The sequence below is a fragment of the Sarcophilus harrisii genome, chromosome 2 (assembly GCF_902635505.1).
Source record: "Sarcophilus harrisii chromosome 2, mSarHar1.11, whole genome shotgun sequence".
Classification (NCBI taxonomy): domain Eukaryota; kingdom Metazoa; phylum Chordata; class Mammalia; order Dasyuromorphia; family Dasyuridae; genus Sarcophilus; species Sarcophilus harrisii.
The window spans coordinates 285,907,528-285,926,711 of NC_045427.1; the positions used below are offsets into that span (position 1 = coordinate 285,907,528).

Below are 19,184 nucleotides of genomic sequence, written 5' to 3' on the forward strand. Positions count from 1 at the left end.
GTCCTGGACTGAGGTTTCATTTTATCCCAGTGAGGAAACTTCCCCCAACAATATAACTTACTGTAATTAAATTTCAATACTTAAGATGGCTCAGTGGGGCACTGAGGAGTTAAGTAAGTTGCCCAAAAGTCACACAGTTCTGGTAAGGGCAGAACCTTCAACCCAGGTCTTCTTGACCCTGAGTCCAACTCTGTGTTGCCTAATACACATTATTTCTCAATAAATCACACATATATATGATACACACATGCATCACACATATATATGATAAACATAAATACATACATGCATGCACACATTTATGTTGTGGTTAATTGGAATGTGAGGGAAGAATGTAGGATTACTGTGGAAGGCAACAATGAGCTGAAGGCAGTTTAAGAAATTCCAATTGCATATATGCCATACCTGGGAAAGCAGCTTATTAAAGCTGATGCAAGCAGCAAATTGTATTGGAAAGGGTGGGATTCAAGAGCAATAGGAATGACAGAGGATGGAAGAATGGTTGCAAGTACCTGCAGACCAAAGGAAGATGGTAGGTGACAGAAGGGTAAGAAAGAGAATGACATAGGCTTAGATGCTCCTGAGAGATCAGAATGTGACCCAAGCAGGGAATGGGCATCAAGTGGGAACACTTGGATCTTGCTTGTCCAAACTCAAGAGAAGATTAATGGAGCTGGGGCTGAAGAAGAAGCAGGTGGAGAGAGTAGCGATCCTCTAAAACACTTCCCTTTAGCCCTCCAAAAATTCTCCCCTTATTTGAAGGTCAAGGGAAGGCTTCCCAGCCCCTTACTAACTTTGTCTCAAGTAAATAAATGCATTTTCAAAGAACCCTAATTTAAGTTTTATATTATTCTGCAATATGGTTCTTCTGCCTAGATGAAGATCACTACTCAGTTATGGGACCCGTGTCCTATCTCCCCAAACCTTAAGTCTTGTTCCTTTTCCTTTCCTCCTTGTAGGTCTTAATATGGGGGTCCATGGATCTCTAAGGATCCTGTGGCTAGATATCAGGGGTTCCATGAACTTGGATGGGGTACATCTTTATTTTCAATAACTTCTAATTGAAATTTAGTATTTCTGTCAATTATGGGGGTGTTAACAATAATTCTGAAAAGGATCCCATAGACTTCAGCAGATTACTTATAGAGTCCACATATAAAAAAAAAAAAACAAAGTATTTGCTTCCACTGATTCAGCTACCATATCTATGCTAATGGCTCCCAGATTTTCTCATGAGTTCCTTCCAGTCTCATACCATCAACTGTCTATTGGACATTTCCAGCTGGAAGTCCTGCAGGATGCTCTTTTGCCTAGCTAGGTTACTGCCGGCAGACATATAACTCCTGGAGGAAAAAAAAAAACAAAATAAATTCCCTATGGGGTCAACTAGTAGTGGAAGAGTACCAGCCCTGAAGTCAGAAGGACCTGAGTTCAAATGTGACCTCAGACACTTAACACTTCCTAGCTATGTGACCCTAGACAAGTTACTTAACCTCAATTGCCTCAGCCAAAAAAAAAAGTTCCCTATGGACAAAAATGTTTACAACGACAATTTTTGCACCAGCAAAGAACTAGAAACAAGAAAAGTAGATGCAATATGGAGGAAATTAGATTCATACCAATACTTTATTTCTTCTTATATACAGATAAATCCAAAAGAATACGTGGCATAGATATAAAAAGTAATTTTATAAACAAATTAAAGAAACCTGAAATAAGATTGCAAGATTTATGGCTAAGAAAATATTTTGTGACCAAATAAGGAAAAGAGATAACCACAGAAGATAAAATAGATAATTGTTAATTATATCAAGCCAAAATCTTTATGTAAAAAAAATCTAAAAAACTATAATTGAAAGGGAAACAACTGTCAAAAAAACCCTTTGCAGCAAGTTTTTCTGAAAAAAAAAAGTCTCATTTCCAAAATATATAAGGAACTGATGCACATATATAAAAAAAAGAGCCATTCCTCAATGGAGAAATGATTTAGGGTTATGAACAGACTGTTCTCAAGGGAAGAAACTTAACTATCTATAGCCATATTTTTAAAAGTGGTCCAAATTATACCTTATTTGAAAAATGCAAATTAGAGCCATTCTCTGATTATATTTCAGACTCATCAGAGTGACAAAGATGACAAAAAAATTATAAATATTAAAGGGGCTATGGGAGGACAGATGTACTGTTGGTGAACTTGTGAATGGGTATATAATCATTCTGTAAAGTAATTTGGAATTACACATTAAAATTAATAAATAGCATATTCATTTCAATCCAGATATGCCATTGCTAGGCCTGTTGAAGAAAGAGGAAAAATGTCCTATTACAAAACACTTGTACTAGCTTGTAATAAATGGGGGAGATGCTATAGCTATGATATATTACATGCACTTTCAGAGCCATTATATTATTATTTTAATTAAATGTTTTGCTCTCACAATATAGTAATAATCATCAAGTATTTGCAATATAAAAACAAAATACATAAAATAAAACCAAACAAATAACCCTCCCTCCCAAAGAATTAGAACACAAATGCCTGCCTATTAATTGGGGAATGACCAAACAAATAGTGATCTATTATTGTAATGGAATTTTACTGTGGCTTATGAAACACTGAATACAATGAATTTGGTGAAATATGGCACTGATGTAGGGTAAAATGAGCACAAAGCAATTTATCTAAGGACCATAATAATAATGTGAGGAGAAAGAACTTTAAACAATCTTAAAACTTTGACCAAAGCAATGAAATTATGATTTCAAAAGACCAATGATAAAACACACATTTCACTGCTTGACAGAGAGGTTATAGACCAGACATACCTAATCAGATATGCATTCTCAGACATGGCAAATGTATTGATTTGCCTTGCTTACTGAAACATTTTTGTTACATGGGAGGGATTCTACCTGTTTTTTGGGAAGAGGATGTGTTAATGGGTAGTATAGCAGATTAAAAGGAGAATTATTAATAAAATAGTTTGAAATTATTAAAAAAGGGATAAAACATATATATACATTTATGTATACATATATAAAATTTCTTTTTAAAATTATATATAAGTTCATAGTTTTTTTATATAATCTTCTTTCTCGTTCATTGTATGTTAAAATATTTGTTTTTAAATTCACAATTTAAAAAATATTTCAGAAATGATAATTGTCTTTCCACAGCCCTATTGTGTACTCTTTAAAAAGACTGCTGAATATCTCAAACTCAACATGTTCAAAACTCTTATTTGTTATCTTTTCCCCCAAATCCTCACCACTAACTTCACTTTTTCTGTAGATCCTTTAAGTCACTCAGAATTAAAATATTTGTCTCTGAATCATTCTCAAATTTTTCCTTATGTCACTAACCCAATTAATAGCTACGTCATGTTTTTCTACATTTCTCCATTAATATGTATGCTATGTTAGCAGATTTCATTATTTCTTGCCTGGATTATTATATCTTCTTAATTCATATCTCTGCCCCATCCTTCTTCAAGATATGCTCATCATAACTCTCAAAATGGCATTCCTAAATCAAAGTGATGATCATATGTCGTCATTGCTAAAAATAAAGATTTTTTTAAAAAATGCCTAGTGCATGTTAGACAAATAACATATATCACAACTTATTGGGATGAGCAAGAGTAAGGCATTCCATATTATCTATATCCCACAGGGCATATCATCTTCTATTTCCCCTCCTGTCATTCAGGCACATGGTTTTCAGGTATCTAAAAGCCTTCCCCCATATTTATTCTATTATTCCTAAAACCTCTGGAATCCTACTCTTTTCAGAATGTTTTCCTAGTTGATCAGTATGATTACATACCTCATATTCTAATTAGTCACAACCTGTTTATAGTGACTTTTTAGTAATGCTTCTATTGAAAATCCATGTTTAGTAAGTGATAGCAATTTGGTCTCAGAGTCAGGAAGCACATAAGTAGAAAACACTTGTGTCAAAAGGAATTCTGATATTTTTTGATTGCTAGATGTCTTTTTCTAGCATTTGCTCTTCTTGGTATGTATATGGAGCCTGTTTAGATATTATATGCTTGGTTTTGGTCTACCAGGTAGAACTCTGGGGCAAAAAAATTCTGGCTATATATGATGAAAGGGCTTGTACTATGTAATGAGTAAATATTTTCTAATTGGTTGCAGAGTTGAAAGAATTTTATTTCAGAGATTGCAGAGCTGAAACTGAGTGGATATACAATTGGGCTGCTCAAAATCAAGAAAGTTCTTTTTCTCTATAACTGTGATAAGGCAGAACAAATCTGGTCCCAAAAGTCATGTGGGGAAGATGTAGCATCCTTGTTTCCCTTGGTTAAGGTATCTATGAATATATGACCACTCTTGTGTTTTGTGATTATTCTTTATTCTTTTCTGATCTCAGAGCAAAAAAAGTATTCTAAAATGGTAATCTTCTGAGTCTGGATGAACCAGAAGTCCCATTAGCAGCAACCTTAATTGTAGCAGCAACAGTAGGTTTTAGAGTAGTAGCTTGATATCAGTGAAAGAGGTTGTAGAAGGAAGCAAAAAGACGGTCATAAAGGCATCAATAGCTTCGCAGTGATTATGACCCTTTTAAGAGTCACAGAAAAAATTGCTAGTTCTGAATTTCACAAGACTTTGACACTCAGGGTCAAGTAGAGAGGTATACCCAAATGAAACTTCATGAGGACATTATACATGAAGAAAAAGACATCTAGCAATCAAAAAATATCAGAATTCCTTTTGACACAAGTGTTTTCTATTTATGTGCTTCCTGACTCTGAAATCAATTTTCTATTATTTACTAAACATGGATTTTCAATAGAAGCATTACTAAAAAGTCACTATAAACAGGTTGCGGCTAATTAGAATATGAGGTATGTAATCATACTGATCAACTAGGAAAACATTCTGAAAAGAGTAGGATTCCAGAGGTTTTAGGAATAATAGAATAAATATGGGGGAAGGCTTTTAGATACCTGAAAACCATGTGCCTGAATGACAGGAGGGGAAATAGAAGATGATATGCCCTGTGGGATATAGATAATATGGAATGCCTTACTCTTGCTCATCCCAATAAGTTGTGATATAAAAAGGGTCAAGAGTGCTAAGATTGATAGGACATAGAATAGTGGGTGAAGTGGATAAAAAAACCACATGACCAAGGAAAGGGTGGAAAGAAAGAACAAAAGTATATGCATGGGAGAAAATAGAATGAAGGGAAATAGAGATCAGATAATCAGAACTATGAATGTGAATGGGATGAATTCTCCCATAAAATGGAAGCAAATAGCAGAGTGGATGAAAAACAAGAAACACATTTGATACAGATAAACACATACAGAGTAAAGGTAAAAGGCTGGAACAGAATTTATTATTCTTCAGCTGAAGGAAATAAAGCAGGGGGTAGAATTCTGATCTAGGATAAAGCAAAAGTTAAAAAAAAAAAGATCATATTTAAAAAGATAAGGAAAGTACATCTTGATCAAGAGTACTGTAAATAATGAAGAAGTAACAATATTAAATATGCATGCACTAAGTGGTAGAGCAGGCAAAATCCTAAAGATTTTAAACTAGTTACAAGAAGAAATAGACAGCAAAACTATTCTAGTGGGGGACCTCAAACCTTTCCCTTTCAGAATCAGACAACTCTAATCACAAAATAAACAAGAAAGAAATTAGGGAGGTTAATAGGATCCTAGAAAACCTAGATATAATAGATCTCTGGAGAAAATTGAACAGTAACAGAAAGGAACACACCTTTTTCTTGGCAGTATATGGCATCTATACAAAAATTGACCATATATTAATGCATAAAAACCTCACAATCAAATGCAGAAAGGCAGACATAGTAAATGTTTTCTTTTCAGATCACAATGCAATAAAAATTATATTCAATAAAGGACCAGGGAAAGATAGACTAAAAACCAATTGGAAATTAAATAATCTAATTCTAAAGAATGAGTGGGTCAAACAACAAATCGCAAAAACAATCCATAATTTCTTTCAAGAGAATGACAATAATGAGACAACATATCAAAACCTATGGGATATAGCCAAAGAAGTTCAGAGGAGAAATTTTTTATCTTTAGATAGCTACGTGAATAAAATAGAGAAAGAGGAGATCAGTGAATTAGGTATACAACTAAAAAAAGCTAGAAAAAAAACAAATTAACCCCCCCAATTAAATACCAAATTAGAAATTCTGAAACTCAAAAGAGAGATTAATAAAATAGTAACTAAGAAAACTATTAAACTAATAAATAAAACTAAGAGTTGGTCTTATGAAAAACCAACAAAATGGATAAATCTTTGGTTAATTTGATCATAAGAAGGAAAAAAAAAACCAAATCACCAGCATCAAAAATGAAAAGGATGAATTTACCACCAATGAAAAAGAAATTAAAGCAATAATTAGGAGCTATTTTGTCCAACTGTATGGCAGCAAATCTGACAATCTAACTGAAATGGATATTTACAAAAATATAAATTGCCCAGGTTAACAGAAGAGGAAATAAATTACTTAAATAGTCCCATTTTTTTTAAAAAAGAAATTCAACAAGTAATTAATGAACTCTCTTAAAAAAAATCTCTATGGCCAGATGGATTCACAAGTGAATTCTATCAAACATTTTAAGAACAATTAATTTCAATACTATGTAAACTATTTGTAAAAATAGGTAAGAAGGAGTACTGCCATATTCCTTCTATGACACAGATATGGTACTGATACCTAAACCAGGAAGATCCAAAACAAAGAAAGAAAATTATAGACAAATCTCTCTAATGAATATTGATGCAAAATTTTTAAATAAAATATTATCAAAGAGGTTACAGCAACTTATCAGCAGGATGATACACTATGACCAAGTGGAATTTATAGGATATAGGGCTGGTTCAGTATCAGAAATTGACCATATTAATAACAAAACCAACAGAAATCAAATGATAATCTAAATAGATGCAAAAAAAAATCTTTGGACAAAAACAAACTCATTCCTATTAAAAAACACTAGCGAACATAGGGAGAAAGAGAGCTTTCCTTAAACTAATAAGCAGTATCTATCTAAAACCTACAGCAAGCATTATTTGTAATGGAGAAAAACTGGAGACACATTCCCAATAATATCAGGTGTGAAACAAGGATGCTCATTATTACCACTATTGTTCAATATTGTACTAGAAATGTTGGCTTTAGCAACAAGAAAAGAAATTAAAGGAATTAGAATAGGCAATGAGGAAATAAAACTATTGCTCTTTGTAGATGACATGATGATATAATTGGAGAATTCTAGAAAATCACCCCAAAACCTATTCAAAACAATTCACAGCTTTAGCAACGTTGCAGGATATAAAGTAAACCTACATAAATCATTAGCATTTCTATATATTATTGACAAAACCCATCAGAAATAAATAGAGAAATTCCATTTAAAATTATTGTAGACAAAATAAAATACTTGGGAGTCTATCTGCCCTAGACAAACCTAAGAATTATGTGAACACAATTACAAAACACTTCTCAAAGAAATAAAGTCAGATCTAAACAACTGGGAAAATATTAATTGTTCATAGTTAGACTGAGCTAATATAATAAAAATGACAATTCTGCCTAAACTGGTCTACTTGTTCAGTGCCATACTAATCAAATTGCCAAAACACTTTATAGAACTAGAAAAATAATAACAAAATTCATCTAGAAGAACAAAAGGTCAAATCAAGGGAATTAATGAAAAAAATATAAAGTATGGTGGCTTAGCTGTACCAAACCTAAAACTATATTATAACACAGCAGTCATCAAAACCATTTGGTACAGGCTAAGAAATAGAGTGGTGGATCAGTGGAATGGATTAGATACACATGACAAAATAAACAAGGCCTATAGCAAACTAGTATTTGATAAACCCCTAAACTCCACCTTCTGGAATAAGAACTCAATATTTGACAAAAATTGTTGGGAAAACTGAAAATTAATATGTCAGAAACTTGGCATAAATGTACATCTTATACCCAATACCAAAATAAGGTCAAAATGGATACATGATTTGGGCATAAAGGATGATACCATATCAGATCTTTGGAGAAAGGAAGAATTGATGACCAAAGAAGAACTAGAAAATATGAAAGGTAAAATGGTTAACTTTGATTACATTAAATTAAAAAGATTTTGCACAAACAAAACCAACAGTAACAAGATTAAAAGGGAAATGCAGAATTGGGAAAAAATCTTTACAGCCAATATTTCTGATAAAGGTCTTATTTCTAAAAAATATAAAGAATTATGTCAAATTTATAATACAAGTCATTCCACAATTGATAAATGGTCAAAGAATATGAACAGACAATTGTCAGATGAATGAATTGAAGGCATTTCTAATCAGATGAAAAGGTGCTCCAAATCACTATTGATCAGAGAAATGCAAATTAAGATAACTCTGAAGTACCACTACACACTTCTCAGATTGGCTAAGATGACAGGAAATGATAATGGTAAGTGTTTGAAGAGATGTGGGAAAACTGGGATACTAATACATTGTTAGTGGAGTTGTGAAATGATACAACCACTCTGGAGAGCAATCTGGAACTATATCTAAAGAGCTACAAAACTGTGCATATCCTTTGATCCAGCAGTGCCATTACTGGGTCTGTATTCCCAAGGAAATCATAAAGGAGGGAAAAGGAAAAAAATAATGAATAAACTGATTTTAGAAAGGCCTGGAAAGATTTTCATGAACTGATGCTGAGTGAAATAAGCAGAACCAGGAATACATTGTGCATAATAACTGCAAGAATGTGTGATGAACAACTGTGAAAGACTTGGTTCTTCTCAGTATTTCAGTGATCCAAAGCAGTCCCAAAAGATTTTGGACAGAAAATGCCATCTGCATTCAGAAAAAGAACTAACGGAACTGAATGTAAATCAACACATGCTCTGTTCACTTCCTTTTTCTGTTTTTTTTTTTTTATTTTTCCAATGGTTTTTCCCTTTTGCTCTGATTTTTCTCTGCTCATATGATTCATAAAGCAATGTGTGTTAAAAATAATTTTTAAAAAAATGCTGAGATGCCTCTCCTTTCTGGCTTCATTTCCTCACCCTCATTCAGGCCTTCTTTATTTCTCACCCAGACTATTGAAATAACCTTTTCTTGGTTTCCCTGCCCCAGCTCACTCTTTATTCCAGAGCATCATATGCTTAGCGGCCAAAGTAATTTTTCTAACATATAGGTTTATCCAGCATACTCCCCTTTCTAAATGTGCTGCAATGGCTCCCCAGTGCCTACAGAATGAAACATAAAGACCTCTGCTTGACTTTAAACCTCTTCACAATCTACCTCCTTCCTACAATTCCATTCTTCTTCAAATTTAACTTCCTTCCTTCCTTCCGCATATTCTGATCCAGCTACACACATAATCCTCCCCTATCCCAATTCCTAGCACTTTCACTGGCTAATTCTGTTATAGTCTTAGCCCTTAGCATACTGTCTTTATTGCTTTAATTAAATTTTCCCCTCCTCTCTGATTCTCCATGGTCCTATTTGGGGTTTTCTTGGCAAAAATACTGAAGTGGTTTGCCATTTCCAACAGAGTTAAGAGGCTTAAGGGTCACATAGCTAGAATCTGAGACCTGATTTGCATTCAGAAAAATGAGTTTTCCTGATATTTGGCCCAGCACTCTATCCATTGTACCACCTTGCTGCCCCTAGTATATTATTTGGCTATGGATTAAACACTTAATACATGATTTTTCGATTGAATAACTGACAGATTGGAAGAACAAGAGAATGCTTCCCCAAAATCCCCCCCACCCCGACAATTTTTACATTTCTTTATTGTTAAGTTTTCATCCTCCTCTATGATGTCATATTCAGGACAGAGAAACCAGGCTACTATATAAAGCACAACAGACAAAGGGACACAAGAAGGGACAGTTTTCAACGAGACTTTTGGTCTTTCTCTTGGTTCTCTTCCTACATATGTGATCCCTGATGCTCTTTCTCTTTTACTGATTTATCAGTCATATGTATCCATACCCCATTCAGGGTTGTCCTCTAATCAAAATTTATTCTTGGACCCTCATCTTTTCTCCCTCAAAGTGGTCTCATCAACTCCCAGCAATTTAACCCTCATCAGTATACAGATAACTGCCAGATTTATATTTCCAGGTCTAGTCTTTCTCCTGAATTCCATTTATTCAGGCAGTCAGAATATCAGAGGATATTCTTTGACCGAATCATACTCCTCATAAGCATATGCTCCAATTAAGGACAAAGATAGAAGGAAAGAATCCCTCAAATAAATCATCAGCATTTCTATTTAATACCAACAAAGTCCACCAGCAAGAGATAGAAAAATTCCTTTTAAAATAACTGTAGACTATATAAAATATTTGGGAGTCTGCCTGCTGAGACAAACCCAGGAGCCATATGAACACAATTATAATATACTTCTCACACAAATAAAATGAGATCTAAACAATTGGAAAAATATTAATTTCTCATGATCAGATTGAGCCAATATAACAAAAATGATAATTCTACCTAAATTATTCAGTGCCACACCAAACTACCAATTTTTGTTTTATAAAGCTAGAAAAAAGAGAAACAAAATTCACCTGAAGAACAAAAGATCAAGGATATCAAGAGAATCAATGAAAAAAAAGTGAAGAAAAGTAGTTTAGTCATCCCAGATCTCAAATTGTATTGGTAAGTGGGAATTATCAAAACAATTTGGTACAGGATAAGAAATAGAGAGATCAATGTAATAGATTACGCACACAATTCATCATAGTAAGACACCATACTAACCTACTACATGATTTAAAAAACAACAATAACAACAAAAGGCATCCAAGCTTTCGTAACAAAAACTCATTATTTGACAAAAACCAGTGGGGAAATTGGAAAACAGTGTAGTAGAAACTAAGCATAGATTTCACACCATATACCAAGATAAGGACAAAATGGGTACATGATTTACACATAAAGAGTGATAACATAAACTAATTGGAATCGTTTGTTAGAAAAGGTAAGAATTCAGGAGGTTTTATACAAACAAAACCAATGCAATCAAAATTAAAAAGAAAGCCCCAAAACTGGGGGAGGGGAATGAATTTGCAATAAGTATCTCTGATAAAGGCCTCATCACACCTTTGAGATTGGCTAATATGCTAAAACCCAACAAAACATAAGCATAGAGGGACTTTTAAAAAATATCATAAAAAGCATTTATTTAAAACGAGAACTAAGAATCATATTCAATAAAGATACAATAGAACATTCTCTAACTGATGAAAGAGGGAAGCAAGTATACATACTTTTCCCACTATAATCTGATATAGTTCTAGAGATACTAGGAACAACAAGACAAGAGAAATAAATTAAAGGAATAAAAATAGATAAAGAGGAGATGAAACTGTTGGCTGATGATAGGATGGTTTATTTGGAAAATTGTAGGAAATCAGCAAAGATAAATTCTAAAAAAATTTCCTCAGCATTTCTACATCATAATAACAAAACACTAGAAACAGTAATAAAAAGAGAAATTCCAATTCAAATAACTACAAAATACATAAAATATTTGGAGATCAATTTCCCAAAGCATACAAAAGGCTTATATAGATTCAATTATGAAGTGGTCCTTATCGAAATAAAGAATAACAAAGATTAGTGTAGGAATATTTAGTGTTCAAGACTAGGTCATACTAATATAATAAAAATGAGAGTACTACCAAAATTAATTTATATCTTTAATGCTATATCAATTCAATTATCAAAAAAGATACTTTACAGAATTTGATAAATACAAAATGCGTTTGGAAAGACAAAATATCTAGAATATCAAGGGGAAATGATAAGAAGAAATAAAGACAAAATAGGACTTCCAGACCTTAAACTATATTATAAAACAACAATCATAAAAACAATCTGGAGGACTTCCGGCCAAGATGGGGGCACACAGCTGTGTAAGCTCTGCATTTTCTCTCAGAATCCATCTCATTACAAGCCTCTGAATTAATGCATGACTGAAAAAAAAACCCCACAAACAGTTACCAAGAGAAGACATCCTTGAGATTCGACAGGAAAGGTCTGTTTTTGCTCGAGGGTGGGACGGTTTTAGATAGGGCACAGGCTGAGGACAGGCAGCGGCAGCAAGAGCTCGGCAGGCAGCTCACAACCGAGCAGACCTGAGGGGGTTGGGGTGTGATCTCAGCCGTCTCTGTGGGGAGAGCTTCACTACAGGCTTGGATACTTTGCCCTGGCAGCAAGTCAGTAGCCCAGCAGAGAAGCTAAAAACACCGGGGGTGAAGAATACAACCCCAAACAGCTGGAGTTCCTTGGGACCGGCCACCCCTCCCCCACAGCGTCTCAGCACGCTCTCAGAGTCTCAGAGCCCAGGTGCAGCACAGTCCTGCTAGTGCCTCGCTGCTGCCCCCTCAGTCTGTAGAGGAAGGTCGGTAACGCCACCCAGCCCCTCCCCCAAAAAAGCAGATTCCATTTGGGTTTTTTTTTTTTTTTCTTTGCTAATTTGTCTCTGATTCTTCTCTGACAAAATGAGCAAAAAGTTAAAAAGGACTTTTAACGATTGACAGCTTTTATACGGACAGAGAACAGACTCTAAACCCTGAGGAGACTAAAAACAGATTATCTCCAGGTGAATCCCCACAGGAGGAGATCATCTGTTCCTCAGCACAGATGAATCTCATAGAAGAAATTAAAAAGACTCTCACAAGAGAACTAGAAGAAAAATGGGAAAAGGAGAGGGAGGCTTGGCAAGAGAGTCTGGAGAAGTCATCTCACTCATTTAAAGACAGAGTGGATAAAGAAATCAAATCCTTGAAAAATAGGATTAGTGAACTGGAAACAGAAAATACCTCACTGAAAAATAAAATTGGCAAAATGGAAAAACATTCCATAGAACAAATTGGACAATTAGAAAAAGATGTAAAAAAAGTGAGTGAAGAAAACACTTCATTGAAAATCAGAATAGAACAAATGGAATTGAATGACTCGAGGAGACAAGAAGAATCAGTCAAGCAAAACCAAAAAAACCAAACAATGGAGAAAAATGTGAAATACCTTCTGGGGAAAACAACAGACCTGGAAAACAGGTCTAGGAGAGACAATCTGAGAATTATTAGACTCCCAGAAAAATACGATGAAAAAAAGAGCCTGGACACTATTTTCCAGGAAATTATCAAAGAGAATTGCCCAGAAGTCATAGAAACAGAGGGTGAAATAGACATTGAAAGGAGTCATCGATCACCCACTGAAAGGGATCCTAAAATCAAAACACCAAGAAATATAGTGGCCAAATGCCAGAACCCTCAAACAAAGGAAAAAATACTCCAAGAGGCTAGAAAAACCCAATTCAAATATAGAGGAGCCACAATAAGGATTACCCAAGATCTAGCAGCATCCACATTAAAAGATTGAAGGACCTGGAATATGATATTCCAAAAGGCTAAGGAACTTGGTATGCAACCAAAAATAACTTACCCAGCCAGAATGAGCATCTTTTTCCAGGGAAGAAGATGGTCATTCAACGAAATAAATGAATTTCACCTATTTTTGGTGAAAAAACCAGAACTTAACAAGAAGTTTGATCTGCAAATATAGAACTCAAGAAAAGCCTAAAAAGGTAAAAAGAAATCTTGGGAACTATATTTCTGCTGTAAAGATGTATAAAAATACATGTATACCTTGTTCTAGAAATTAGAGGTGGAAAGGACATTGTATCAGAAAAAGGGTAAAGTGGGGGTACTATATCTCATGAAGAGGCAAAGGAAACCTATTATATCTGAGAGAAAGAATGGAGGGGATGAATATAGTGGGTATTTTACTGCCATAAGAATTGACTTTAAGAGAAAAAATTTTAGACATATTCAATGTGTTGAAACTTCTCCCATCTCATTGAAAAGTGAGAAGGGAAAAGTGAAAAGGGAAGGAATAAGCTAAGCAGAAGGGAATACAGAAACTGTGAGGGAAAGGAATAAGATAGGGGGAGGAACTCTAAGGTGGGGAGGAGTGATACTAAAAAGGGAGGGCTGTGAGAAGCAAATGGTGCTCACAAGTTTAATACTGGGAAGGGGAGTAAGGGGTAAAGAAGGGAGAAAAGCATAAATAGGGGTTAACAAGATGGCAAGTAATACAGAATTGGTAATTTTAACCATAAATGTGAACGGGGTAAACTCCCCCATAAAGAGGAAGGGATTAGCAGAATGGATTAAAAGCTCGAATCCTATTATATGTTGTTTACAGGAAACACATCTGAAGCAGGGAGATACATGCAGAATAAAGGTAAAGGATGGAGCAAAATCTACTATGCTTCAGGTGAAGTCAAAAAAGCAGGGATAGACATCCTGATCTCAGATCAAGCAAAAACAAAAATTGATCTAATTAAAAGAGATAAGGAAGGTCACTATATCTTGCTAAAGGGTAGCATAAATAATGAAGCAATATCAATATTAAACATATATGCACCAAGTGGTGTAGCATCTAAATTCTTAAAAGAGAAATTAAGAGAGCTGCAAGAAGAAATAGATAGCAAAACTATAATATTGGGAGATCCTCAACCTTGACCCTCAGAATTAGATAAATCAAATCACAAAATAAATAAGAAAGAAGTCAAAAAGTAAATAGAATACTAGAAAAGTTAGATATGATAGACCTCTGAGAAAACGAAATGGAGACAGAAAGGAGCACTTTCTTTCAGCAGTTCATGGAACCTATACAAAATAGACCATATATTAGGACATAAAACCCTCAAACTCAAATGCGTAAGCAGAAATAGTAAATGCATCCTTTTCAGACCATGATGCAATAAAATTACACTCAACAAAAAGCCAGGGAAAGTAGACCAAAAAATAATGAAACTAAATAACTCTACATTGAAAGAATGATTGAGTGAAACAGCAAATCATAGAATAATTAATAACTTCACCCAAGAAAATGACAATAATGAGACATCATATCAAAATGTGTGGATGCAGCCAAAGCTGGTAATAAGGGAAATTTAATCTCTAGAGGCTTACTTGCATAAAGTAAAAAAGAAAGGTCAACGAATGCTTACAACTAAAAATGCTAGAAAGGAACAAATTAAAACCCCCAGTCAAACACTAAACTTGAAATTCTAAAATAAAAGGAGAGATCAATAAAATTGAAAGTAAAAAAACTATTGAATTAATTAATAAAACTAAGAGTCGGTTCTATGAAAAAACCAACAAAATAGACAAACCCTTAGTAAATCTGATTAAAAAAAGGAAAGAGGAAAATCAAATTGTTAGTCTTAAAAATGAAAAGGGAGAACTCGCCACTAATGAAGAGGAAATTAGAGCAATAATTAGGAATTACTTTGCCCAACTTTATGGCAATAAATTCGACAACTTAAATGAAATGGAAGAATACCTTCAAAAATATAGCTTGCCGTAGATTAACAGAGAAAGAAGTAAATATCCTAAACAGTCCCATCTTAGAAAAAGAAATAGAACAAGCTATTAACCAACTCCCTAAGAAAAAATCCCCAGGACCAGATGGATTTACATGTGAATTTTATCAAACATTTAAAGAACAATTAACCCCAATGCTATATAAACTATTTGAAAAAATAGGGACTGAAGGAGTCCTACCAAACTCCTTTTATGACACAGACATGGTACTGATACCTAAACCAGGTAGGCTGAAAACAGAGAAAGAAAATTGTAGACCAATCTCTCTAATGAATATCGATGCTAAAATCTTAAATAAAATATTAGCAAAAAGATTACAGAAAATCATTCCTAGGATAATACACTATGACCAAGTAGGATTTATACCAGGAATGCAGGGCTGGTTCACTATTAGGAAAACTATTAGCATAATTGACTATATCAAAAAGCAAACTAACAAAAACCATATGATCATCTCAATAGATGCAGAAAAAGCATTTGATAAAATCCATCATCCATTCCTAATAAAAACACTTGAGAGTATAGGAATAAATGGACTTTTTCTTAAAATAGTCAGGAGCATATATTTAAAACCATCAGTAAACATCATATGCAATGGGGAAAAACTGGAATCTTTCCCAGTAAGATTTGGAGTGAAGCAAGGTTGGCCACTGTCACCATTATTATTCAATATTGTATTAGAAACACTAGCCTCGGCAATAAGAATCGAGAAAGAGATTAAAAGAATCAAAATAGGCAGTGAGGAAACCAAACTATCACTCTTTGCAGATGATATGATGGCATACTTAGAGAACCCTAGAGATTCTACGAAAAAGCTATTAGAAATAATCCATAACTTTAGCAAAGTTGCAGATTATAAAAAAAATCCCCATAAATCCTCAGCATTTTTATAAACCACCAACAAAATCCAACAGCAAGAGATACAAAGAGAAATTCCATTCAGAATAACTGTCGATAGCATAAAATATCTGGGAATCGATATACCAAAGGAAAGTCAGGAATTATATGAGCTAAATTACAAAAAACTTTCCACACAAATAAACTCAGACTTAAACAATTGGAAAAATATCAAATGCTCCTGGATAGATCGAGCGAATATAATAAAGATGACAATACTCCCTAACCTAATCTATTTATTTAGTGCTATACCAATCAGACTTCCAAGAAAATATTTTAATGAACTAGAAAAAATAACAACAAAATTCATATGGAATAATAAAAGGTCAAGAATCTCAAAAGAATTAATGAAAAAAAAAATCAAATGAAGGTGGCCTAATTGTACCTGATATAAAACTATATTATAAAGCAGCAGTCACCAAAACCATTTGGTATTGGCTAAGAAATAGATTAGTTGATCAGTGGAACAGGTTAGGTTCACAAGACAGAATAGTCAACTATAGCAATTTAGTGTTTGACAAACCCAAAGATCCTAACTTTTGGGATAAGAATTCATTATTTGACAAAAACTGCTGGGATAACTGAAAATTAGTATGGCAGAAAGTGCATGACCCACACTTAACACTGTATACCAAGATAAGATCAAAATGGGTCCATGATTTAGACATAAAGAATGAGATTATAAACAAATTGGAGGAACATAGGATAGTTTATCTCTCAGACTTGTGGAAGAGGAAGAAATTTGTGACTAAAGATGAATTAGAGATCATTATGGATCACAAAATAGAAAATTTTGATTACATCAAATTAAAAAGCTTCTGTACAAACAAAACTAATGTAAACAATATTAGAAGGGAAGCAACAAACTGGGAAAACATCTTCACAGTTAAAGGTTCTGATAAAAGCCTCATTTCCAAAATATATAGAGAATTGACTCTAATTTATAAGAAACCAAGCCATTCTCCAATTGATAAATGGTCAAAGGATATGAAGAGACAATTTTCAGATGATGAAATTGAAATTATTACCACTCATATGAAAGAGTGTTCCAAATCATTATTAATCAGAGAAATGCAAATTAAGACAACTCTGAGATACCACTACACACCTGTCAGATTGGCTAAGATGACAGGAAAAAATAATGATGATTGTTGGAGGGGATGCGGGAAAACTGGGACACTGATACATTGTTGGTGGAGCTGTGAACAAATCTAACCATTCTGGAGAGCAATCTGGAATTATGCCCAAAAAGTTTTCAAACTGTGCATACCCTTTGATCCAGCAGTGTTTCTACTGGGCTTATACCCCAAGGAGATACTAACGAAGGGAAAGGGACCAGTATGTGCCAAAATGTTTGTGGCATCCCTGTTTGTAGTGGCTAGAAGCTGGAAACTGAGTGGATGCCCATCAATTGGAGAATGGTTGGGTAAATTGTGGTATATTAATGTTATGGAATGTTATTGTTCTGTAAGAAATGACCAGAAGGATGAATACAGAGAGGCTTGGAGAGAATTACATGAACTGATGCTAAGTGAAATGAGCAGAACCAAGAGATCATTATATACGTCAACAACGATACTGTATGAAGATATAATCTGATGGAAGTGGATTTCTTTGACAAAGAGACCTAATTCAGTTTCAATTGATCAATGATGGACAGAAGCAGCTACACCCAAAGAAAAAAACACTGGGAAATGAATGTAAACTGTTTGCATTTTTGTTTTTCTTCCCGGATTATTTTTATCTTCTGAGTCCAATTCTCCCTGTGCAACAAGAAAACTGTTTGGATCTGCACACATACATTGTATCTAGGATATACTAGGACATATTCAACATATATAGGACTGCTTGCCATCTAGGGGAGGGAGTAGAGGGTGGGAGGGAAAAATCGGAACAGAAGTGAGTGCAAGGGATAATGTTATAAAAAAAATTACCGTGGCATGGATTCTGTCAATAAAAAGTTACTAGAATAATAAAATTAATTAATTAATTAATTTTTAAAAAACCATCTGGTATAAGCTAAGGAATAGAAAGATAGATCAATGAAACAAATTAGACAAGGAAGATTCATCAGCAATTGAATTAGATAATCTAGTGTGTTATAAAGTGGAAAATATAAAGTCCTTAGAAAAAATTCTATTTGATAAAAACTTTTGGGTAAAATAAAAAGCAGTTTGGCAGACATAAGGCTTAGACAAATACACTAAATTCTACAATACATTCTAAGTATACGCACAATTTTAATGCTAAAGATTATACTATAAAAAATTAGAAGACAAACAGATCAAATAATTCACCCAACTATGCATAGGAAATATTGTCTATTTTCTTACTTTCTTTCTTTTTTGCAAGGCAATTGGGGTTAAGTGACTCGCCCAGGGACACACAGCTTTAAGTGTTAAGTGTCTGACAACAGATTGGAATTCAGGTCTTTCTGACTCAAGGACTGGTGCTCTTCCCACTATACCATCTAGCTGACCTTAGGAGATATTTTCTTAACCAGATTTTAAAAAAGTAGCAACAGTTACAGAGATAACTGATAAGTTGAAACTGAAAAGCTTTTGCACAGCAAAAAAATTAATACAGTTGGATAAGAGGGAATTTTTCCCCTCTTCCCCAACTATTTAGTTGAAAGGAAAAAAAAAAACTTTACAGTTGTATTCTCTGATTTGGGATTGGTAACCAAGATATATAAATGATACACACATACAGCACATATGTATGTGTGTGTGTGTGTGTGTGTGTGTGTGTATAAAACTAACAACCATATAGTCAGAGAATATAGATGAACATTTCTCAGAAGAATTTCAAAGTATAAAATAAAATAAAATATGCTCCAAATTCTGAATA

General features: G+C 33.9%; 1 protein-coding gene across 2 annotated transcripts in view; it reads right to left on the bottom strand.

Moving 5' to 3' along the window:
- KCNK13 (potassium two pore domain channel subfamily K member 13) overlaps positions 1–19,184 on the bottom strand; it is a 151,191-nt gene that overhangs the window by 53,092 nt on the left and 78,915 nt on the right. The gene's annotated exons all lie outside the window — the stretch shown is intronic.